At 32.3% G+C, this 27,364-nt stretch overlaps 1 long non-coding RNA gene across 1 annotated transcript; it reads right to left on the bottom strand.

The window, feature by feature from the left end:
* Positions 1–9,515: 9,515 nt before the first annotated feature.
* LOC132749340 (uncharacterized) lies at positions 9,516–18,196 on the bottom strand. Its single transcript, XR_009628393.1, has 5 exons — positions 18,020–18,196; positions 11,878–12,036; positions 10,822–10,993; positions 10,258–10,396; positions 9,516–9,837 (listed from the first exon to the last, which is right to left on the bottom strand). It is a non-coding gene; the product is annotated as an uncharacterized LOC132749340 (long non-coding RNA).
* Positions 18,197–27,364: the final 9,168 nt, after the last annotated feature.

A 27,364-nucleotide genomic window follows, 5' to 3' on the forward strand; every position in this document is an offset into this window, starting at 1 on the left:
CATTGAGATTTTTGTGTTTTAATCAATTTTAGGTAAAGGGTCCAGCATGGAAGTCAGTGATGTTATATGCTTAATCTGAGAATATGTTTTCATGTTTTCTCTTTAACTCGACATTCATTCACTATGTTTAAATATCTACTTCAGTAAACAAAATCCATGTACTGGTGACAGACTGAATTATATCATCATATACAAGAACACACTTTAGAACAATTTTCTCAAGTGAGCAAAAATTGTGATCACAGTGTCCCTATCTCCTGGATAGATGTTAGTGAAACTCTACTGGAATAATCATTAGGTGATCAGTTACTAAAATTGCTGACATTGAATATATCAGTAAAACTTGAAAACTTGATTGTCTATGCTGAACAAGATGGTTGCATGAGCTAAAGATAGAAAGATGCTTTTAATGACATATAGACTTCAACCATGCTACAAATTTTAGATGAAATTCAACAGCAAAGGGCATTAGGTTGTCCTTTATAAGCTTTAACTTACATCTCCTCTTCAACAATACTGCAGTTTTTGAAGAAACTTTATATGAATGATTGTTAGCTCAAATAGGTGTTGGACTGTGAATCGGGCGATCCGAGTTCGGGGTCATGAAATCCTTCTACAGTCATTTGCACTGACCTTACTGCCGTGATCCGGGTAGAAAACTACCACCACCTCTATCATATCCTCAGGTGAGCGAGTAGGACTATTTGAGTCCTCTTGTTTTACTTCACTGGAATTTAAAAAGCTTATTTTGTGTGTTATATTAACGGTTTCTGCAGATGGTTTATTTCCTGGCAGCGTTGAGAGAGTTTTAAAAAGAAGCAACTTTTAATATAATGATGGACTTTCAACAACATCTTATATGGTATGACCAATTGGCATGGTTAAAAAATCAGTTTTTACAGCCCTATCTTAAGAGGTCAAATTGCAACTTACATATGTACTGACTTGACTGTAAGTGTCACATAGGGCAATCATATTTTTGTCATTCCAAGATATAAGCCAGGAATAAAACAAATTTTTGTCAATACAATGTTTGCCATAGTCTGTTGTTATATGTTTTTGTTTAAATTCGTATTTATTGTCACAATTCATGTACCCCTTTCATATTTCATTCGAATTAAAATTGAAAATGTTGTATTTGTCAGTTGTTTTTATGGCAGTGTAGCAAACTGAATTTGTTCACAAAATCAGGTAAAATGTCTTAAACTTCAGTCATTGTGCCGTGTGTTGTCCATAAAATGTCTCTCCGCCCATTAAAACAGAGATTTTTGAAGACTGTTATAATCAGAGATAAGGTCTTGGCTGAAGTGATTGTTCATTGCACATATACATTTCCAGAATATGATGATGAGTATTAAGGGGACATGAACCACTTCACTATCAACGTTTCGGTTTCTTATTTGTATAACAATAAATTTAAATAACACATCCGTTGCGTTATTATCAAAGAATATGAGAGAAAGTTAATATAGAATTAGATGAGTACATACTCGAATCTTACAGGTCAAAGAAGATACCGGTACAGTCTTTCCTTGCGTGACCAATACTTTACACACAAAAAAACGGGGCAGCTGATACATGTATGTTTAAGACTGGATTTCGATGTATCCATTGTCCGCATCGGACACCATTTCGGATCCCGTAATTTTCAAAGTGTGGCATTCCTTATAAACGACTGCGTTATTCGTCCACCCGATGCACGAAAAAGTTATTGCCCTTTGTTACTTTTTCCTTGTCCGGAGCATTCAAAAACAACTTCATACCATGGTCAAGCACAATAAAAGGAAGTGTAGTGCACAAGAACAATAACTCTATCTAAAGTAATTACAGAGTTATTGCCCTTTGTTATTTTTCCATTGCTTTTTTCTTGTCCGGAGCTTAACTTGAAAACCACAATACTAAGATTTCAATACAACTTCATACAATGGTCAAGCACATTGAGAGGAAGTGCAGTGCACAAGAACCATAACTCCATCTTGACTTATTACAGAGTTATTGCCCTTTGTTACTTTTTCTTGTCCGGAGCAAAACTTGAAAACTTATGGTTGGAATTCAATGCAACTTCATACAATGATCAAGCACAATAAGAGGAAGTGCAGTGCACACGAATCATAACTCTATCAAGAATAATTATAGAGTGATGGCCCTTTATTACCTTTCCTTGTCTAAAAAAGTAGTAGTTGGAATTCAATACAACTTCATTTAATAGTCAAGCACAATGAGAGGACGTGCAGTGTACTATAACCACAACTCTTTCTGGACTTATTTCTGGAGTAATTCAATAAAACTTCATCAATGGTCAACCACAGTGAAAGGAAATGCAACATACAAGAACCACAACTATCTTTAATTGCCCACAACCATAACTCTATTCCAATTCTTTTACACGGTATTCTGTTTCTAGTAACTTCCTCATTTCCGAAGCAGTCTTGCCGGGGTATTAATCACATTTTGTGTTTTTTTAGTTGTAATTTAAAGTTTAGTTTTAATTTTGTAAGAAGAAGCTACTAGCGGATAATATGAAGTTGCACACTTTAAGGCCCTTAAGTATGCATAAAGACCAATTTATGTAAAGCCCTACAGGTCCCATATGAGCCAACAAAAGAATTGGACAAGCAAAGGACATTAAACGAATAAATACAGTCCTTTTACATCGCAACCCCATCAGCCCATACAAGACAGCATTTGACTTAAGCTACCCTAAATGAAAAAGCAAAACAAAATAAAATGATCTGTTCTATATCATTTGTTGAATATTTCTATGTGCTATAATGTATTTTACTGTGAAATCACTTTAATTCGAGGGCATGAATTTCACCAGTTTGGGTTACTCGTATTTTCATTATTAGTACTATACAAAATTGAAAAATAAACCGCTGTTTGGCTAAAATTTCATTCCCAATTCGCCTATTAAAACTTGGAAAGAATGCTCGTGCATGTCGGTCGTGCGTACTGAAAACATGTTCTAGGTATCACTCTGAGTTGCATAATCTTATCAGTCAGTCAAGCTCATCACTTCTATTTTTCTCCATTATGCACATAATGGTGTCATTGGCCGCCCGTGCATCAAAATAGTATCATCACAAACATCGACTTGCATACATATTTAGTATCATTCAGTGAATTTTTGAACTTTTGGTTGATAATAACATTTAAAGATATGAATGGTGAGATGTCCGGGATCCGTACTCTCAGTGCCAGAAAGGGCAGATGGACCCTCGAGATCATTAGGCCTAGAATACATACATACGTACATACATACATAGTTTGAAGGTAGCTTTTTACATCATCTGAGTGCCAGTTTCACAATGACTTAATATATTTATGAAGACGTACTTTTATTTGGAATTCCCGGGAAAGTTTAAAAAGGTCAATAAAAAAGGTCACGAAACAATAAAAAACACATTTTTTAATAAGATTTAATTAAAATTGATTTTTTGAAACGTCCTCCGTGTGTAAATGTCGATCTTAATTGGGGCATGCACATACATCACTGCAGAATGTTCTAGGGAATATCCCCCTTAAAATTCAAAGTGGAAGTTGAAACTGATGAATTTTATATTATGAGGGTATTATCCGCCGTAGGCCTATATAACGACTATAGAATCATAGTATCCATAATTATCAGATTGTTGTAATATTTTCATGGATCTTCTGATGCCTATGTCATATGACATACAATTTCCGACAAACTGTGTGCGTTCATAACCATGTAACTATATATTTGTAGGATTTCATCTGGGACAGTTTTGTTTTGTTGCAACAATATTTCTTAATTAGTGATATAAATATGTGATTCTTGCCTTGTGAAAATTGAGAAATATGGACAAATTATTCGATAATTATGTTACCCTCGACAATAGACATTCTGATTCTATTTATCTGTTCCTGCTGACTTCTGTCAGCCAAGGCTGGTAATTTACAGACATGTACTTCTAATTTCATTGCTTTATATTCATCGACAGATGTAATGAACAACAAATGTACTATTTTCCAATGGAAAATTACGGGAAAAGAACAGAACAAAACGATGATGAAACCGTGTGCATATTATATGTACAGCTTTGAAAATTTACAAAGCAGGACAAACATATCAATAATTAGCAGGCACAATCATAAAAGAAAATAACATAGAAAGAGTTTAATTTTTTTTTATCATGATTGCTTTAAAGGCGTGTCCTTTGAAATTATCTTTTATATCAAATAGTAATGTCATATTTAATGAATCATTACTCTCAGCTTTCATAGCGTCAACAATTTTAAAGCCTTTATTTCTCTGACTCAGTTTATGGTATCTATAAGAATTAACTTCACACGTATTTAAGCCTTAAAAACTGTCACACTTGGTAAATGGTAATGGTAATTTTTCAGAAATCTATTATTGTCACAAGGAGAAAATTTGTCACCGGTATTTTCTTCGCTGTTATTGAATGATTTAGAGAATTACATGCTATGCAATTACGATGTATCAATTGTATAATAAGATGACAACACTGAAATAATTTTGAAATCTTAACGTTTTGCTGACGATACTATTCTTTTTGCAAAGATTGAAGAAGATTTTATATCAGTGATGAATACTTTTTCTACAATCCCATCTTCTCGGCTCCTTCCGTCAAACTTCGAGTAAGAACGTCGAACATATGAAATAGTAAGAATACACAGAACGGATTACTCGAAGTCAATTATATGAACAAATTCGTATTTTTGTTGTTGCAATGACCTAACTTTTCAGAGAAACGTACTTTTCTTTCTTGGTATAAGGTTTTCTGAAAACAGACAATACGCGGTGTGGTAACGATGTTTGTCTAATGAATATAAGGTTGATTTACCTATTGACTTTCAATTAAAGTCGATTACAACTGTATCAATTCTAACGTACGAGTGTGAAGTTTGGGGATATGGTTAGGTTATTGGTTACTTATCGCTTAAAGAAAATGTGCAGACGTTCTTAACCATGTAATACATGTCAAGAAAAGTATATCTCATACAATGGTTTATGACGAACTTCGGCGTTGCCTACTAAAAATCACCATAAAGAAAAGAATTGCAGGTAATTGGCATAATTTTGTCAAAAGAGATTCGACAATGTCCTCAAATATTTATAAGGTTACATCAGCCGTGGATATCCGATGATCATTATCATTGGTGAAGAGTACAAATATGAAATGAAAGTAAAGTTTTTTTGTTGACAAAACTGGTGTGAGTTATGTGTGGTTAAAGCAGAAATTTACAGCATCTAAATGTTCAATGTTACAGTATTTAAATATATCAATTTCGTAACCATTATGTGCAGTACTGGCGTGTTGAGGTCGACTCAACACCAAAATGCTTGAATTATAGAATGTATAAAACTAATCATTGTTTTGAATTACTGTCAGACAAAAATACACTGTATTAAACCTTTGTTGTGTGACATAATCTCCCTCCTATTTAAAGGGGATGCTGTTTAGGTATTGTCCGAAACAAAAGGTAATAAAATAAGTACGAGAGTTTATATTCCCTTGTTTAATACCGTTTTTATAAATAAGTAAACAACAATCGGATAATAAATTCATATTATTCTTATGACTGCATATCTTGATGCATTGATCCCTTAAATGACATTTCCTTATAGACAATTTATTTTAATCGTGTCATGTTTACATGCATATCAATGTCCGTGTCTACCTTAAAGGCCCACTATGCCACAGAAATGCTTTTATTTCTATTTCTCAAAAACCTTTAATTTGTGGTGTACTTTTACAGTTTTAACAAAGTTACTCATTGGCCAATTACCTGAGCCATTTTTGTGACTTTTGGGCATTCAATACAGTTATAGTGATCGAGTATTTTGTAAGGAATTGAAAATACTACTTTTTTCATTTTGCTAATTTATATCAACTTATTTCACATTTAGCGCTACCTTCTTCAGGTAACAAGCATTCAACATGGTCTAAATCCAATATTTAAACGTTATTAAACGTTATTAGGATTTAATAAAATTCCTCTTTGTCCATTCTAAAGAAGTAAAACTTGATTTGTTTCTGAGGCAAAATATGCTTTTAATAAATACAAATAAAAAAGAACAATAAAAGGAACAGAGCATTAGTGCCTTCGATTAAACAGAGCATCTGCTAAAACAGCCATAATCTACTAGAAGTGATTGTTTTTATTTTTGTTGTTTTGACAAAAATCTAAAGAAGAAATTGAAAATAGTTTTAAATCTCTTATCAAAGAGAAAAGTTTTCCCCTTGTTCTGGTTGTCAACTTGCAATTCAAACTGTTTTAGTAGCCTCTAAATCAATTTAATTTTATTTAATGCCGCATTATGAATTTTAGTATGTCAATACATCCAAAATATTTTGTTTTTGCGTGCATTTCTGAAAAAGGGGTTCTTTGAAATCTTAAATCTTTCCTCTTCCTAAAGTGTTACCCTTTTAAATGTAATTATCACTTTAATTACAGAATAAAATGAGCTTATTACGTCAACAGGGACTTTATTAGCCAATAACTTTAAAGCTATTGCGGATCAGATTTATTTTATACTTCCACAAGGAATATAAATGAAATATACATACGTTTGAAGTGGTCCTTTTATCGTCAATTAGAAAAGGGTATCAAAACATTTCTGTTTCATACTTGATTAGTTGATAATCAAAAAAAGAAATGTATTGTCAACTTCTCAAAATATGCTATATTCTGAAATATTTTTGTTTTTGGTCAGAGGGCGGGTTATGCCATACAAAAAATACGACACTCGCAGTACAATATGTTGGCCAACTTTATACTCTGTATAATAACTGATATGTCAAATAGAAAATATATAAAAGCTAATATCATAATTATAGATCTAGTAATAATTATTTATTTTCTGTACATATTGAGTCATCGTAACTGTTTGAGAAAGTTTTTTATCTTATTTTTTATTTATGAATATGCATGTACAATGTATTATCAAGCTTTGCAATACATACATGTATTATATACTTATTATTTATATTCACCCGCTGCCTTTTCATTGTACCACGTGATGGCCTAAAATAATGTTATTACAATTATCTTTATCATTTTTAGACAGTTAAGTGCGTATGCCTTTTACCATGTACCACCAGGATTACCGCATAAGTCCAACTCGTACATGTATAAAAAGAGCGCGAAAACAACATTACTCTGGGTGTTTCTTGTATTTTTAGTCACATTTTCCGTTTTCTCATTATACATGATTTGGTTAGGATATTGAATAAATAAGATTATTCCAAATTTTTCTACACAATACGAAATATATATCGATACATGTTTTTAGACTCGCATGTAGTTAAGAAATCATAAATTGGAGGAACTCTGAGTTGTACATGTATAGTTGCTTACATAAGATATCGTTATCTATCGTAACTTAGTGCCTCTCCAAATATATTCCACCAATGCATTTAAATATTGTTTGACTTTTTGTACTTTTACAATTATTATAATCAAACTAATTTGCCTGTTTTGAATTTGTTCTTGAAAAAAATGCTTCTTGCACAGGGTTGATTGCATTTCCGTCACTGTTAGTATTAGATTAAGAATGTGCTTTTTTTAAACTGCTATTTTTGTGTGTTCGTGTGTGCGTCCGTTTTTATTTTATTTATTTTGTCACTTAAAATTGATTAAAATGCATTTTGAAAAACCATGCAGAAGTTGCATCATTACACATTTTGTTAACAATGTACATTTTTATAACAAGCGAAGTTCATTACTTTAACGCACGTCAAAGTCAGAGGCCCTCATGGATGTATAATATCATATGTTATTATGTTATAACTATGAAATTCAAAATAATGAACCATATCTCTCTTTTTGTTTAATTCGATTCATGTTGATTTAAGACATGGTTTAAGAACTATAATATTGTGTCTTTGTAAGAGATGCATTTGTTTAAAATATTTTTTTTATTTTCTTATCTCGTCATTAAATATCTATCACTATAATAATGATTAGCGAGCAATCCACAACATGAATGCCCATTTTTTTTCATCTTTAACCCATTACTTCATGAGCAATTTGTTTTCATTGAAAAGCCTCCTGTCGACCCCCTTCAAAATGCAAACAGAAGGGGGCACACCCCCTCTGGTACCCCCTTGATGTATCTATTTGATAGGGGATGGCACAGAAAAAGTGATCACTTTATTAACACCATTTCTCAAATGAAAACATGTGTTTGCGGTCTAAATACGGTATTTATTTTCACTATTTGAGGCCTCAAAAAGTGTTGAGTGTGGGCGATAAAAGGGCCTGAAAAGACGTTTATAAGAAGTAATGGGTTAAGTCAACATTAAATTGTCTTCACAAATATATTGCAGCTTCAAACCTAAATGAATTGAGGGTTAATTCAAATTTATTTGTGCATGTGAAACAAGTTTAAGCACACAGACTGAAGATTAATACTCGAAGTTATGCAACAGTGGCACAAAAACTCTGTATCTTCCTTCACATTTTACTATAAATTATAATGTGTCAAACGTTGTTCTTATAATCGTGTCACCATGGCGATTTTAAATACAATTCAGCTGATGTTAACAGGTGAATACATAACAGATGATTGTATAAACAGATGTCAAAAGAGCAGCATTTGTAACTGACCATGCAAATCTTCTGAATATTATTTCATTGACTCCAAAATAAGTCACTATTTAACAACGATTTTCAAGTGGTGTTTGGTAGTTGTATAAATTATTTTCTCCGTAATTACCATTTTAATATACATTTTTTTAATTACCTCTAAATAAACTTTTATGTCCTGCTAAGACATTGGTCTCGATAACACTCACATTTTTTTTTATAATTTCTGCACTAAAGATACAAATATAAAGAGACATGGTGTCATTTAAGATAGTTAGTTAGTCATACAATGTATGGAGACAGTGGCATTATAGCGACTGTAAGAGAGGAATCATACAGCAGATATATCCGTCCGATTTGAATATAAAAGTCATCTTTAAAACAACAGCTTCGTTTGAGTTAGAGATGCAATAATGCAACAGTGTTGAATATCACTGAATTGAAAGATATTATCGTTCAAATTTAAAAATACGTATTCTTGTTCGAGAGAATCTTTGAAAAAGATATCATCTATCTACACAAACTACTCAACTGTTTTTCGAAACCTAAATGAATCATTTCGAATAATTATTTGTATGAACGAATAATGTGTTAGATAAAACTTTAAACACTGAAAGAATTTATACATGTATGTGGCAGTAGTTTAAAACATTTATAATGTACCATGTAAAAGTCTGATCACTAACAGAAACTATCAAGTTCAAGGACATGTTGTTGTTTTTGTTTTTCCTTGTAATGCTCAAAGGTTTTTTTCTGACATCAATTGTCCTTTATTTAACATCCCTAAAATGTTTTTGGTCGTCTTAAAGTTGTTTTTTGAATTCATATTGTATGTATTTTGAATTCTTTATGGTGGATTTTGCGTACGATTGTAACATTAAGTTCCTTTTACAATGAAGTATTTCTCCTTCTTCAAAAACTCCAACTTCAACTCATTTCTTTTTTTACTTTTTTACACTGAGAAATATCTATACGAATAAATGAGACAATATTAATTCAACAACAAAATTATTCAGAACGTAAAACAACAAAAAAATCTTCATCTGCATCATCTGCGTAATAGAAACAAATCAGTTCTCCTGCAAAATGTTTGTCTTGTACAATTTGTACAATCTTTCCGTGATCACATTATAAAATCAAAAAAGCCACGTCTCGCTATCTGCTTAAAGCGTCATTCGAGACAGTTTAAATATGAGCACGACTTTTCGTGATTTTTCAACATGATAAGAATCCATTGCAACGCAGACGATAGCATGTCTGAAATCAGAAACATTGTAGGGAATAAATAAATAATCAGTTTGAATTTATATCTGAAAAAAAGATAACATAAACATTTAAATGTGTCTACTACATTTACTGTAAATGGTTTTAAACCAAACGTGTATATTCAGGAAAAATAACTGATTGCTTTTAATGATTAGAAATGTTGTCTCGTTCTAATGTAAGCAGGTGTTATATAAGTTTCAGAATATTGAAACATTGACCTTTCTCAAATAATACTTTTGCGAGAAAATTTACAAAATGAGAGCAAAGTCTTTATAAATATGCTATGCATAATTATATGATAGCAGACCGAAGATAAAAAAGAATTGATCCCTCACAGGTTTATCGGAACAATTTCAGATAATTCAAATGTTTGTATAACTACTATATATACTATATATAACTTTAACTTACGACATGTACACTTGCAGTCCTCTTAGTATAAATAATCACACCAGTAATCTGGCTACTACTAGTGTTGAAAAAAGCGACAATGTTGACATAACAATCAAACCACCTCCATTTTCCGGTGATTTAGTAGTTGCTTTTGGTTCTGAAAGTATACAGGCAAATTCATCATCTTTTTTTTATGGGTAACAAACTGACTAAAAAAAAATCGTTACCGTTTTTGGGAAGCAATGTTTGGTTAATTTAGATTTTAGATATATCTAATATCTAAATCTGGAAATTAGACAATCTAATACTAATAACATGTGATCTGATAAGCTGCATCATCGTGCTCTTGATAAATAAAAATAAAAAAGATTGTTGCAACCAACTTTGTATTTTATCATTTGTCCAATGCCATGCATGAATTAGCTTACTAACTGTCAGGACTTGTTGCCATGACAAAGACCAGACATTGTTTATCTGCGAAGAAAACGTAATTACATAAAGAACTACATCAGGTTATCTGCAAAAACTGTTATTTTTTATTGACATATCAAAATATATAATTCTAGCTCAACATTTTGTCACCTTCACTTGGTTCCGGCTTATTTTCACTTCCGGCATCTTCTTTGGCGTCCCCTTTTTCTTCCACTTCCGGTTCTGGACTGGTACTTGGCTCAGCATCTGCAGTTGATACTTTACCTAAAGTAAGAAGCAGAACCAGTCCCATGGACAATATTGCCACCAAGTAAAACCGCATCTGTGAAGAAATTATGAAATGTTTTAATCTTCATAGATATTTTTTGCCTCATTTTTTTTGTAAATGAGATTGAATATTGCCGCATACTGCTTGCATATTGGCAAATTTGCATTCGGTTCAGATGGACGCAGATCAGTATCTGTGACAAGTGTTGACTACTTGGTTGAGTCTGTTCAGGAAAGATATTGAAAAGTATAGCATAGTTAACGCTCCCTTGCACCGACTTCAACAATAACTGTTGTCCAAATACTATAAGTACTGGAGCCTATAGCACAATGACATATAGAAAAAAATTAACAGCAAATATAATCACGAGTCTATGCCTTTAGATATAAGCTTGATTTTATACGTATTTGACATTAAAATATAAAAAAAATACTTAAAAAATGTTTATTGTGGTTACCCCATCTTTTATCATTTTTTAACATTTTTTAAATAACTACACTTTCGCATTACTATAAACATGTTACGAATAAGATGTTCAGTTATAATGCAATACAGAGCTATTTGTTTTTTTATAAAAGGTAAAGGTCTTGTTTATTATAGTGTCACCCCTACTCAAACGGCCAGCCATTTTTGACTTATGAGACACCTTTTGCTTGCATATCATGTACCTCCCAATTCCTACCACTATGTCGGGCGCCAGACGGATAGAAATTCTATATGCCACAGTTATTGTTTCATTTTAAGACTACTTAATGTAATCTTGAATCAATTCACCTTTAAATTAGGAAATTTGTACTTTTAAGTGTTTTGGAGCAATATCGTTCACATTATAGTATGTCGAACAAGAAATAATTTTATGTTATAAGCCCTAAAAAACAAATCAAATACTGAATCATGAAGCCGTTTCCGTCACTACATCCTCATACGAATGTACGTACCTTCTTTTCGTTATCGTCTGGTATAGATAATGATTTGGAATACTAAAGATCAGATCTCCCAGGAAGACGTCTTTTTGTGTGTTTTACTCAATATTATCACAGAATCATAGCAAAATGGCGGATCTTTGCCGTTGGCTTATAGGAATCTGGAATCTTTTTCTGCAAAAAAATAGAATTTAGATGTATAATTGTACTGTATCACAATGTTGTTTAAAGAAGATTTATACTTTTTTCAATATATGAGCCACGTCACGACAAAACCAACGTAATGGGTTTGCGACCAGCATGGATCCAGACCAGCCTGCGCATCCGCGCAGTCTGATCAGGATCCATGCTGTTCGCTATCAGTTTCTCTACTTGTCATAGAGTTTGTAAGCGAACAGCACGGAAGCGCAGGCTGGTCTGGATCCATACTGGTCGCAAACCCATTATGTTGGTTTTGTCATGGCACGGCTCTTATAAATCATGATCATCATTTTCAATTGAAATCCTGCATCAATACGTCTCTTTGAGATTGAAATTATGGTACCGGGGTAACAGAAAATAGTTCGCTTGCACTGCTTCAATTCGTATTGAAATTAGCATGAAAAATATGAATTTGTATTGGTTTGTTTTTGTGTCGCCATTCAACCCTGGATCTTTTCTGATGTCACAGGTCACGTGTGATGGCCACCCAGTATACTGAATAAACTTTGAAAACAGTAACATTTTATTGATATCTCCTTGGCGACGATTGACATGTTCACCAATCATACAAAAAAAATCAATTTAAAATGTATTACGTATTCTATAGGTTAACACGTTATTACTCTGTTATGTAATTTTTCAAATTTAATTGAAACGTCAGCTACCAACAATAATTATATGTTTCTTTATAACATAACTGACAATATTGATTGATTAAACAAAAATGCAAAGTATATATATTTTTTTAATTAAAATAATGGAACTTTAAAATATCAGAAGAATATTATTCAACTCATGTTTTAGACAGTATTTTAGAAAAGGAAATTAAGAATCGGTACATACATATTGTAGTTACGAACTGTCAAGTTATACATTGTATATGCCTTAAATTAAACTAATGTTATTATCGCAAACCCATTATGTTGGTTTTGTCATGACGCGGCTCAATTATTTGTCTTCATCAAGTTCTTTTTTTTTTGTTTATCAGTATCCTTTCTATTGTGAAAAAGAACAGTTTCAATGATGAGCACATATCACAAACAAGAAGTTTTACGAAAGAAGCAAAAACAAATCTCAAATACCACCCCAATCACACCCTCGAAGATAAGAGAGAAGAAATTTGAAAGAAATTTATAAAAAAAACACTGAACAATAAGCTGTAAATAATATGGCCAAGGATGTTACATATATGTTAGATGAGATGAGTTTTTCATACGTGGGGGCGATCACACTCGTGCAGTATTCATTATTTCTTGAACATGAGCTATCTAAAGTTTTTAAAACGCTTGAATTATTGTTTTCTAAACCTTTTCGTGAAATGTTACGTATATCAAACATATATCTTGGGGCGACAAACCTCCCAGTGTGTGGAAGATTGACTGCGTGATTTCTTGTTGTAAAATCAATAGCCCGACCATATTTGTTGAATATTTCCTAGGAACAAAAAATATGTTTCCATGGTTTCTGAAGTGTTTTGTTTCCATCTCTCCCAAAATTGTAAACATAACCGTGTCTGCGCTTTGAGACAATTACATCATTAATGCATGTCTCTAATGTAGTAAGGGAAAACAAATGTATTAAGTTGTCATAACTTCGTGCACTTTATAGAAGTATATAGTTTACTTAATTGTATTCTCATTTAATGCATTATTCAAAAGGATTTACTTATTCTGCACCATTGACAAACATTCTTACGGTTAAAATACGACACAATATAAGCAGTTGCTTGTTCTAACTGTAATGCTGATAAAGGCACATAAAGCCCCAATTTAAAATACTTTCATTTTATTTCTTCAAAACGTTTTGGGTTGGTTTCAAATCTACTAAAAGTAACTCATTTAGCTTTGAATTATTAAGTTAATGCTTTACCATCCTTTGCTTTTATTATATTTTTATTTTAGTAGATAGTAGTACAATTATTGTGATTTAGTATTTTGTACGGAAGTCAAATACATGTTTTTACTTCCATGACAAATTATTTCACATTCAGCGCTAATTTCATTAAGTGATTAACATTACTCTAAATCAATTATTCAAACATTATAAAACATATGCTTGCATTTTTCTAAAGTAGGAAGACATAATAGTTTTTTTTTAATTTTGTCGTTTTGGGCGTAATTTAGGAATTCCGTTTTTTCTCTATTTAAAAATGTTACGAAAATTGCAACTTATGACCATCTGATTTTAAACTGCTATTGTATATTACTTGGGGGTACGCGGTAGACTTTTTCATATTTGCATACAATTTGATAAATCTGTAAGTTTATTGAAAATTAACCATTTCGGGGTGTAAAACTGATTAATTTATCTATGTTTATCTGAATTTGTGCTGATATAATTAAATATTCTGTAAGAACCTCCATCCATAATGACAATAATGTTGACGATGGTTTTGATGACAATGATGTTGATGATGATTATAATGATAATGATGTTGACGATGATTATGATGAAAATGATGTTGACGATGATTATGATGACAATGATGTTGACGATGATTTTGATGACAATGATGTTGACGATAATTATGATGAAAATGATGTTGACGATGATTATGATGAAAATGATGTTGACGATGATTATGATGACAATGATGTTGACGATGATTATGATGACAATGATGTTGACGATGATTATGATGAAAATGATGTTGACGATGATTATGATGAAAATGATGTTGACGATGATTATGATGAAAATGATGTTGACGATGATTATGATGAAAATGATGTTGACGATGATTATAATGATAATGATGTTGACGATGATTATGATGATACGGATGATGATACCGTCGTTCTAGTGAAATTGATCAACGTGACTTCAATCAGACACGTCAGTCATATGTCATATATGATGCTTATAATTGAACTTAAATTGAATTTTGCGTCCAGTAAATTGTTTGAATTCATCTTTTACTGAACATTTTGGAAAAGTTTAATACCGACGTGCGTGTTATTATTACATTACGGAAATAACTCGTTGCAAATTGACTTCAGCTATAATCAATATTTGTTGAATATTTCTCGGGGAACAAATAAGTATGTCTACGGCTTCCTGACGGCTGGCCAAAAATTTATCAACACTTCTCCGCCGCAAAGGGATATATAATTTCCGATTGTCAATCTATGGAAAATGTCAGAATGCAAATTGCTGAGCAAAACTATAAAGTCTACAGTCATTTATGTGATTTCATGACGTTCTGGCTCTGTAACTAATGACAAACGTGTGTTTTTTTATTTTGTCAATGAATATTCATGACATCATTAAAGAGTTGACGGCGTTTCACGCGAAACCTGTCTAATATCAAAATGTCTTACCCCTTACTCCTTCCGTCCATATCGGACCTCTTTCGAATACACAGATATTCAAATGTTGTTATATATCGAAACATAGGATAGCAATTCTAGAGCGCAGTGCAAAGAAATAAACAAAATATTTAGAAGAAACGATAAAAACTATCTGTCAGAAAAATTGAAAATCACAGAAAAAGGAAATGTTGATAGCATGAATGTAGTAGAGGCTTAGTTGTAAAACTGTCTGCTCTTTAAGTATTAAGATTTTCTTTTTAAAATTGTTGATAATGATATAAATTAACCTCCTGTGAATTGATATATCATTATATATTGTCTTTTAAATAAATTTCTATAAATAAAATATTTTATTATATACTTATAAATGAAATATTGAGAAATATTGATGAAATAAAATGCATATTTTCATTTTCCGTATTTTCACTGTAAAAATTTATTTTTCACTGCAGTGAAACATATTTTCCGTATTTTCACTGGTGTTTCTTTTAAATTCTGCCAGTAGGGAAAGTCTTTTAAATTTTAATGTCAAAAAAGAGAAAAATGTATATAATAAACAGAAAATTCAAATTTTTTCTATAAATACATGATTTATTTTCATCTTGTGGCATGAAAATTACCATATTTCACTCGTGGCTACCGCCACTCATGAAATATTTATTTTCATACCACTCGATGAAAATAAATCATGTATTTTTAGAAAAAACATGAATATCCTCTATGTCTTTTAAATAGATTTCTTTAACTAAGGGCAAATAAAGAGATTTCTCCGAAATGTCTTTAGTTTTGCGAAAAATACTGACAAATCATTTTCATCATTAAAAGAAATTCCTTCAAAATCATACATAGTTGTAGAACAAATTTCTCTAAAATTTGACATAGTTAAGACAAAAATCAAAACCCAAAACATTTACAGTATTGTAAGATTCAAGATATAACACCGCGACATTGACAGTACCACAAGGAATTTGAACATAGCTTACAAAATGTAACAATTTTGTTATATCGTTATAAAAATTGCGTGATCAGATATGGTACCAGAAGTAAAAATTTGTTAGTTTTCGTTACATATTTTTGCATATCTTGCATACATTGCGGGAAACAGAGACACCTAGTGGTTTTGTTACTGTAGAAAGGAAAAATAGCACGTTAACAAATTTAATTGGTGCCCTTCCTCTGTTACATCTCCTCTAAACCGATCCCGATTCTGTGTCAACATAGTAAATGTATGATATAATTAACGACGTAAATATTATTAAGCTTTAGAACTGATTTCACAATTTCATCATGTCCTTACACTTCATCTATTCTGTAATCCTAAATAAGGAGAGTCTGAAGGTTAACATTTATGTGACAAATCTAAATAAAACTCTTGCATTATATAAACATTTAATGGACAAAGCATAGCGGTCAAACAGAGTATATTTGATATAAAAGAACATATTGAAATTCTTTCTAAGTTAATAAATGACTTGTCTAAATGGACGCAATGGTTGCATTATCAGATATTTAAGAAATGTTTATGTCCATCTATTTGCTTGGTTATGTCTCCTTATTTGCTAAGGCCATTCTGTAGATAATAGAAACAAATTGGAAATGCCAGACTGTCTGGTCATTTAACATTCTTTTCCCTCCCAAACTAAATCAACGATATAGAGGCCGTCTCGAACATGAAAATTGTCTTATAATATTCAACACAATATTTAATATAATCAGAATACTATACAGATGTTTAGAGAAAGGAGTTATTATGTTCTTTCTTTTCATATCTTGGTTGTATTGCGTGACTAACGGTTTTCATAAATTTAGTTGGTTTCACATAATTTCATATTTACACGATGGTGACACCCTGTTTTTCTTATCATCATTTGGTATAGTCATGATGCAAAATTTAAGAAAATTCTCTGCTTTTACTTATATCAATTGCAAAAAAAAATACTAAAATTTCTATTAGTGCCATTAGTAGTTGGCTTTCTTCCTTAACATGATAATTGGATTCAGTCCATATCTGGTCAAATTCATTTGGTCATACAAAATGTACATGTAATATTTACATTTTTACATTTCACTATGCGTATTATACATTTATAGTTAACACAATAAAATGTTTAAACAAAGTCGTACTTTAAAAATGCACTATTTCGTCCGACAAATAGTAATGAATATAGTAAGCGTCGCAGACAGCAACAGACAAATAAATTCATCACAAACAAAGACGCACAGTATGACCATTTTGAGAATATAAGAATGCATATAATTATATTGAAAGTTCGCGATGCGTCATCTTACACTGTAAAACCGACAGAAATCTTTGCTTTCCTTAAGCAAGAAACTTTACACTCATTGCTTACACTGGTTGGTTCACGGAACGGATTCGAGAGTGTTTCAATAAGCTTATAGCTTCCAACACAATCGAACTAAAATCAATTTGTATAACCGTGAAAAAAGATAATTTTTTTACAAAATATGATAATTTCCTATACATAGATGAATATTTAGTTATACGAAAATGTTTCTTTCTCGTTTGTACGAACATTTTAATATGACCATATTTACATTTTAAAATACTAAAAAAAGAACAATCCAAAACATAAAGGTTTGAAATGAATATAAATAAAGAAACTTACATATCAATGAATACTTACATTTAATATTTCTCCGCCAAACCACAAATTTCAATCTTCAACATGCACGGCAAATATCCACCGTCATTTGAAAAAAAATGTAGAAAATCAGTTTTCCCTGCAAGAATCTAACAGCGCAAGACACATTTAAGCCAAATCATAATTGACACTCTGGTCGTCTGCCAAGAAAGTATTGCGCGGGAAATCGATTTCAACAGGCTAAAATGTGCCTATAAGGCTTTGGATAAAAGACATGATGTAATACTCATAATGCACTAGATAGAGCTCGTCTGCATTTATTACCAAATTATTTCATACATTCAAACGTCAGCAGAAATAAATAGACCCCCACTAATTGCAAACAAATCAATGTACTAATTTGGTACATTAAATACTTAGATGACTTGTCCGGTATTTTCGAGAGCACTAGGGATGTTTGATTGCTCATGATTTAAAGCAGGGTTCTATTGGAATAGCCCTTCTTGCAGTGATGTTTAAACCTTATTTTAATATTAATTTATCAAAAATGCTCCTAACATTAATTTATAAAGCCTTATTTTTCTAAACAAATAACGCTCAATGAAATTCCCCGATTGACTTATGTATTGTTTGTAACTTAATTCTATGTGAAATTCTCTGGAAAAGTTTTGTGTTATAGACACTCTACAAATTTTGTTTGGAAATGGTATCAAGCTAAATACAATCAAACAAGTGTAATATGTTTACTTAAACAGAATAACTTCCATTGCATGATAATGCTTTAAAGGAGCCCACTGCAAGGAGATAAGATATGAGCCGCGTCGCGACAAAACCAACATAGTGGGTTTGCGACCAGCATGGATTCAGACCAGCCTGCGCATCCGCGCAGTCTGATCAGGATCCATGCTGTTCGGATGCGCAGGCTGGTCTGGATCCATGCTGGTCGCAAACCCATTATGTTGGTTTTGTCATGACACGGCTCATATTATCTACAAATGTTCCATGTTTAAGTGTTAATCATTTCTTACCTTGAAAAGAAATGAAATCAAATGACGCAATGAGATTTAATCATACATAGTTGTACAATAAAACTTATTTAGATAATATAAATAAAAAAAATTATTTAGAACAGCGCAAAAGTATTTTTTTACATATTTTGCTTACGTGACCTATTTATGAGCGCACCTGTCAAAATGGCTCAAAAGACGGAATGTACAAGAAAATGACAAAGTTTAAACGTCTTTTTCATCAACATAGATTCAACTGATTGTGGTTAGAACACCATAAATGTCAAGAAAAATTAATTCTTTAATGATTTCAAAATATTTCAGCGAAAAATATTACTTCTAAATTGGAATATAAAATAATTTTTTCCGGGCATTTTAACATTGTGGCAGATAGGCAACTCTTATCAATGCAATATACTGTCATCGCTTTAAAGTTTAAGGGCATGAACAGTGACCAGGGTCCCGTACTCAACAGCGATTTGACTGAAAGGGCGGAAAGCGTAGGCTACAGGTCTACCTACCTAAACATTTCTGCTGGTTTGTAAACTTTATAGGGCAATTGCACATTTTAACTATATGAACATATGACTACAAATTGTTTATGACCAATTATCAACTGCGTTCACGGCTTTTCGGAAATAAATGTGTCCTTAACTTCATAACAACATTAGTTTAATTTAAGACGTATATAATATAATATGTGTGTACCGATTCTTAATTTCCTTTTCTAAAATACTATCTAAAAACATGAGTTGAATCATATTCTTCTGATATTTTAAAGTTCCATTATTTTAATTTAAAAAAATATATACTTTGCATTTTTGTTTAATTAATCAATATTGTCAGTTATGTTATAAAGAAACATATAATTATTCTTGGTAGCTGACGTTTCAATTAAATTTGACAAATAACATAACAGAGTAATAACATGTAAACCTATAAGATACAAAATACATTTTAAATTGATTTTTTTGTATGATTGGTGAACATGTCAAGGAGATATCAATAAAATGTTACTGTTTTCAAAGTTTATTCAGTATACAGGGTGGCCATCACCATCAGAAAAGATCCGGGGTTGAATGGCGGCACAAAAACAAACCAATACAAATTCATATTTTTCATGCTAGTTCTCTTGTTTCAAAACCAATTCCAACACGAATTGAAGCAGTGCAAAGCGAACAATTTTCTCTATGCCCGGTATATAATTTCAATCTCAAAAAGAAAGAGTATTGATGCAGCATTTCAATTGAAAATGATATCATGATTTATATCATTTTACCGTTTTAATCGGCCCTCTCCTGATATTTTATGTGATTACATAAACTTATACAAGACTTGCATATAACACACTCTGATTGGAACATGAATGGTTTAAGATTTGGAGTGAAACACGAAATTTTATGATTTGGTGCCAACCAGTTTTCACACTATCGATCTTTGATTTTTCATATCTAAACAGATATAATAAACTTTATTACTGAGAAGATTTATCGCTGTTAGTATTTGACAAACTAATGCACTTCCAGCGTCTGTAGCACGTGATCTACCAATATAAGTTATTATTGAACCGACTAATAAATATTTTGGTAAATAATTATGAGTGGTAGAAAAGAAAAGTGAAAAATGGTAAGCTTTGACACTCAATGACCCACGTAAATCTAAAGGCAGAAGGCCCCTGATTGAAAATTTTAGTATTTAATTATAAAGGCAAATAAGGAAACTTTAAACAAGGGCAAATAATTGTCTAAAACTTAGCCTGATAAAATAATCATGAATGAAACAAATTGATGAAAAAGTTGTGAGTCACCGCCCTTTCTTTCGATTATATCTGATCTTTATTATCTTTTATGTCATTTCTTTAAGAGTAGATAACTCAAAAATGTGCCTAGCAACTCCTCCTTAGAATTAAAATTTATGTTTGATATTTTTTCATTAATTTGTTTCAACCATGTTGAAAAATTTAAGAAAATTCTCTGCTCTTACTTAAATCAAAATGTAAAATACTAAAATTTCCCATTAGTAACCTTCATTTTTTCAATCAAAAACTGGAAATAGCTACATGCGTTGTGGAGAATCGACATTTGTAGAAATCCTATAATCAAAACGTATAGATACATTTTGTATTTTTAGGATTTAATAACACTAAAAGTTCTCTAGATTTCTCATTTGATGCAAGTCAGCCAACGGCTAAAATGTCTTGACATATTGGTGAATTTAGCGCAGAATAAAAATTGCTCAAAATTGCTTCACAAAAAAAAATCATAAAATTTCAAGCTTAACTCCAAATCATAAGTCAGTGTTGTCGACCTAGCGGCGTGAAGTTGGCGGCCGAGCGGCGTTAATATGACGGCCTGACTGCCTGAAGTTGGCGGCACAGCGGCCCTATAGCCAAGCTACGTGAAGTTGGCGGCCTAAAAAATAAAGTTATTGAAATTTTGCATAAACATTGAAAGTCTCTGAATGAAGATTTAAGACATATCTTGTCATGTAAAACATATAGAAGTAGAACATTACTTTTAGAACAATTCCTAGCGGCCTAAACTTTGAAAGTTATAGATTAAAGAAAAAAAAATTAAAACGGCTTTTGATGGGTTCCTTTAGACATTTCTATCTTTTTTTGCCCAAAGGTAAATGATTTATAAAACAGAAAATCACTTTAAGAGAACATTTAGGTTTTATTTCTTCATTGTTTACGCCCATCAACTGACTTGTCTTATTTATTTAAGTTAAGAAATATTCTTTTAGACAGGCAGTATAAAGTTTAGCTTTGTCAGAAGAATTATTTACCAAGCAGACCTTTCATACCAACGGCAAATATATGATCACCGCTCCATTAAAGCTGGATCTTTAGCAAGCAAGAACATATACATGTAAATAAGTGCATCCTTATACTTTATACAATCTTTACTGGAAATACAGTTACATAAACTTTTGTATGTTTGAAACTTTGAATCATATGCATGTAATAAGCCGCAAGTTTTCAGTCGCTGTCAACAAGCAGTTTCAATTAGTTATTACCACAAACAAGTAGGGGTGAAAATAAACAAGTAAATGCTAAACATGGACGTAGTCTATTCATTGGTCGACATATTTTGACTTTTCTCCTTTACTGCATGGTGAAGGAAAACCTCAAGAGGGCAACCGGCCACATCTTCATCAAATATAAAATCCTAGATTATTTTCTGGCATTATATCCACAAACAAATATGAAAGGCAAATGGTTCGTAGTCCGAGCACTTACCCGACCACCGAAAAATCTCAGAAATGCTTTTGCCATGAATCGTAAATTAGCCAAGATAAATCTTATAAGACAAATGAGTAAATTAATGACAGAATTGCATACAATTCTATGGTAAGTAAACCCATTGTCAATAGAAACCTTCTGAGAAAACCAGTGTTTTCTGTGCATCAAATTCAAATGATATATGAGCCGCGTCACGACAAAACCAACACAATGGGTTTGCGACCAGCATGGATCCAGACCAGCCTGCGCATCCGCGCAGTCTGATCAGAATCCATGCTGTTCGCTATCAGTTTCTTTACTTGTTATATGGTCTGTAAGCGAACAGCATGGATCCTGATCAGACTGCGCGGATGCGCAGGCTGGTCTGGATCCATGCTGGTCGCAAACGCACTATGTTGGTTGTGTCATGACGCGGCTCAAATATAGTAAATTATCCCAATATAGCATGTCACGTATATACAATACAATGCAATACAGTCGACAGGGTACAGTATCAACAGTATTGAGTCATAAACGAGATAAGAAATTGCAACATTATCGAATGTGTGGGGGGTGGGGGGGGGCATGGCAGAGTGGTTAACGCGCCAGACTAGCAATCTAATGATCGCTAGGTGCATGGGTTCAAACCACGTCAGGGGCAAGTCGTTGTTCCATTGAGCAAGACACACTCATTGCTAAATACTGGTTGGTTCCAGGAACGGATTCGAAAGTGTGCCTATAAGCTTATTGCTCCCTACAGAGTTCACTTAAAATTAATTCTGTATAAACCAACATCTCGGTCCTTCCGTCATTTCTCGGTGAAATGAATAATCCTTGAGAAGTACATGTAGCCTATACTTATAGAATAAAATCCTACATGTTTACATGAACCACCAATAGCAGTCAAAGAGATTGACACAAAACAAAATGATACCATGTAAAAATTTATTTTAGATTTCAGTCATTTAATGTACAATACTCTCTCTCTATGTTATACATTTGGACAAAAATATATGTAACACAGCATGGTTAAATAAACATTGTAAAATCAGAGATGGTGTAATGATCATTTTAACAGATGATATGCAGGAATAGGTATATTAAGAATTTATTTACATATACGATGATAACTGACATCAGCTTGCCCAGTATTTCTTTTTTTTAATAACGCATCTATTTTTAACAAAACTTCAAGGAAAACCAATAGGTATTTTTTTTCAGAAAAAATATTTTTCAAATTGTTCTTTTAAATGATATTAAAAGGGTTTTTTTCTTCACTTTGTCTCAATTTTCCTGTTGCATACAAAAAGTGTTCGTATCTACTAGCTTTGTGGCTTTTTAGGAAATAAAAATAAATGAATAGCAAAGCCTGTAATTGATGATCCATATCAAATTTCTTTTTACATGACAGTCAGTGGTATGGTCATGCTGTGATATGTACACGATGACTCATGATGATAATAAAGTCAGTGGAGACATTTTAAGAATTATTTTGTATGTTTTTACAGTTTTTAATTTAACAGTTAAATTCATGACAAAAACATCTAAAAAATCAACAAATATAACGGAAAACATAGAATATATTTATATAGCAAGGCAACATGTTCAATACAAATGTCTCTGACATTCTTTCTGCAGACATAACAATCATTTTCAAAGCTCATATCAAATATCTTTTACATACAGTTAAACCTGTGTTAAAGGCCACCTCCTAATTAAGACCACATTGTCAATAAAGGCCACTTTTTAACAACGCTTCAGTGATTAATAAGAACCTGTTAACCTAAAAATAAAGGTCACTTGTCTATATAGGACACATTTGGTCTGTCCTTTTGGTGGCCTTTCTTCACAGGTTTGACTGTATCTCCTTGACAATGGTAATCAGGAACAAAAATCTCATCACATTTCTATTCCAACTTTAATTTCAATACATTCACTACAAATTACCAAAACACTGTGTTATTAAAATATTTTTTTCACAACATTTTATAATTACAGAGTTATGTAGCCTTTATAAATCAATAGGAACAACTTGCATTTCTTTTGCATTTTTCAAATTTGTCCTCAATGGAATGTCTCACTAAAGTACATGCATATATAACTTAAATTTAATCCCTCAAGAAGGCTTTACATAGTGTGTTTCCAATCAGTAAGAGTAAATTACAATTATTTCTACACACTACAGACCCTACCCTTTAATCCTTTGAAGTTTGTCCATTTGTAATTGTATATAGTTTCAATATCAAAATGCACAATTTTATTGAACAGCCAACAATATTAGGTCTGTTTAGAGAAGTAGTGCAGGCAGGTGGCACTGGAAAGGCATTTTCACTGCTAATATTAAAGGGACTCCACTGAGGCTTTTTTGACAAGACGGGACTTAAAATATTTTTTTCGAAATTAATGTTCCATTTGATGAAGGTCTAAACCAATAATTTATTTGCAAAATTTCAGATCATTGGCTTATGTCCTTTTTTCCGGAGTCATTACTCTAATTCAAAATATTGACTCAAAATTCAAAAATTGTTGCAACACTTTTCACCCATATTGGGCTTAAGATAGGGCTATAATACATTATTTTTACCCGAGTATATAATATTCTTTTGTATATCTTTCTGTTTCAAGTACCAAAGTTGATCTATGTAAGTAATCACACTTTCATGTTTTTAGGCTTTTGAACCTCAGTAGAAATCCTTTAACAACGCTTCCCGCCATATCCAAATATTAACTCATTAGTTAATGCATATGACAGATTGATTTGAGAGATAAGTTTAGAACACAGTAAATTTTAGTTTATATAACAGAATTGTAACATTTGATAAAGTATGCAAAAATATTGTAATATTTGAGCAGCGTCACGACAAAACCAACATAATGGGTTTGCGACCAGCATGGATCCAGAGCAGCCTGCGCATCCGCTCAGTTTGATCAGGATTTATGCTGTTTGCTATCAGTTTCTCTACTTGTTATAGGGTTTGTAAGCAAACAGCATGGATCCTGATCAGACTGCGCGGATGCACAGGCTGATCTGGATCCATGCTGGTCGCAAACCCATTATGTTGGTTTTGTCGTGATGCGGCTCATTATTAAATGAAGTAAGAACACTTGTAGATTCAATAAAGCACATATAACGTACCATGTCAGTATATCAGCACATAACGAATGATAAAAATACAAAATGGTTTCTATTTACAATATGATCACAGAATAATGATAAATGGTAACTTTTTAAGAAAATAATTCATCACTGTGGATGAAGTCTTATGTTATAAAGTATGAATGACATAATATTTACATATTTGAGCCGCGCCATGACAAAACCAACCATGATGTTTTTGCTTACCAACCTTATTTCAAGTAGAGAAACTGATAGCGAACAGCATTGACCCTGATCAGACTGGGCGGATGCGCAGGCTGTTCTGGATCCATGCTGGTCGCAAACGCACAATGTTGGTTTTGTCATAGTGAGGCTAATTTCTTTATTTCACAAGTGTAAAAATATACATGTTTATTTTGCAGTTGTTAAAATAGGGATTTGGTCATGTTATTGCCTGATGAAATCTTTATTGTATGACCTTGGATACAAGGCAGATGAAAAAGAGAAGACAAAGTATATCCTTTGTAAAAAAGAAATTAACGCTGTATCTATGCACTGTTTGACTTTCAAGACAAATACATGCATGATGATACCATTAAAGCAGCCTTCAGTTTTTATTTTTTGTTAGAAAATCAATTCTGCACAGGGTTCTCGGGGACGCTTATTTTGGCGTCCCGGTACGCAGGTTTATTGCCGCTGGACGCAAATATTTCAGAGCAAGGATTCCACGTACGCTTAATTTTGCCTGGGGACGCATAAACATTACCGATTGTTTACAACCACAAGTCAGCGTGCAGTGCATTGTTTCAAACTAAGTATTGCACAAATTTTATCTTGGAAAAGTGCATCATATCACTGTAAGCCTACTTCAAAACAGCTTCCCAAAAAGCTATTTATAGTGCGTCAGTGACCTTTGTTTCCAAAAACTGAAGATCAGGAAACGGATCAATTATTTACATATACAGAGTGGATCGGTAGATTAGAGGTATCCAGGGGTTTCCTTTTTATTTGTGTTTTATCATCAGCAAATCATCCAAATGTCATTCAACAATTTAACCTTTACAAAGGCTGAAGGCAGCTTTAATAGTCATATCTTTGATAATAAAAAAGATGATATGGATACTTTGTAATAAAGGGGAATGACACTGTATGACATTGTTAATTAAGATTATGACATTGTGTGACAATGTAAATTAAAATTTTGACATTGTATAACATTGTATGATGATGTAAATTAAGATTATGACATTGCATGTTAAGATTATGACAATGTAAATATTGATATGACAATGCAAACATTGTATGATTATATAAATGATATTGTATGACTTTGTAGGGATACGTTACTTTGACCTGTCTTAAATTTAACTGTGTTGACATTATATAAAACAATTGGAGTGTTGAGTGATGACATTGCTTGTAGTGTACATGTACTTTAAAAACAAGGAATGAGACATTGTATGACATGGGAGACATGTTGGTGGTGTATATACATGTAGTAATGAAAAAAGAGGGCCATGATGGCCCTGAGGTCGCTCACCTGTATGTAGCCCCCCCCCACCCCCAGGCCAATTTTTACCCAAGGGCTTTTATTTGTTTATTTGAACAGACTTGGTAGACACCCATAAGAAGATGTTTCATGCTTAATATCTAAACTCTAGCTATTTGGGTTTTTTCAAAGAAGATTTTTAAGTTTTTGCTATACGCATATAAGGAAAATCAATGACCCCCCGGGCGGGGCCAATTTTGACCCCAGGCCTTTTATTTGAACAAACTTGGTAGACACCAATTAGAAGATGTTTCATGCTAAATATCTTAGCTCTAGCTCTTTGGGTTCTTTAAAAGAAGATTTTTTAAGTTTTTACTATATGCATATAGGGAAAATCTATGACCCCCGGGGCGTGGTCAATTTTGACCCCAGGGCTTTTATTTGAACAAACTTGGTAGACATTCACTAGAAGACGTTTCATGCCAAATATCTAAGCTCTAGCTCTAATGGTTCTTTAAAAGAAGATTTTTTAAGTTTTTACTATATGCATATAGGGAAAATCAATGACCCC

The sequence above is a fragment of the Ruditapes philippinarum genome, unplaced genomic scaffold (genome assembly GCF_026571515.1).
Source record: "Ruditapes philippinarum isolate M1 unplaced genomic scaffold, ASM2657151v2 ctg113_1_1_1_1, whole genome shotgun sequence".
NCBI classification, from domain to species: Eukaryota; Metazoa; Mollusca; class Bivalvia; order Venerida; family Veneridae; genus Ruditapes; species Ruditapes philippinarum.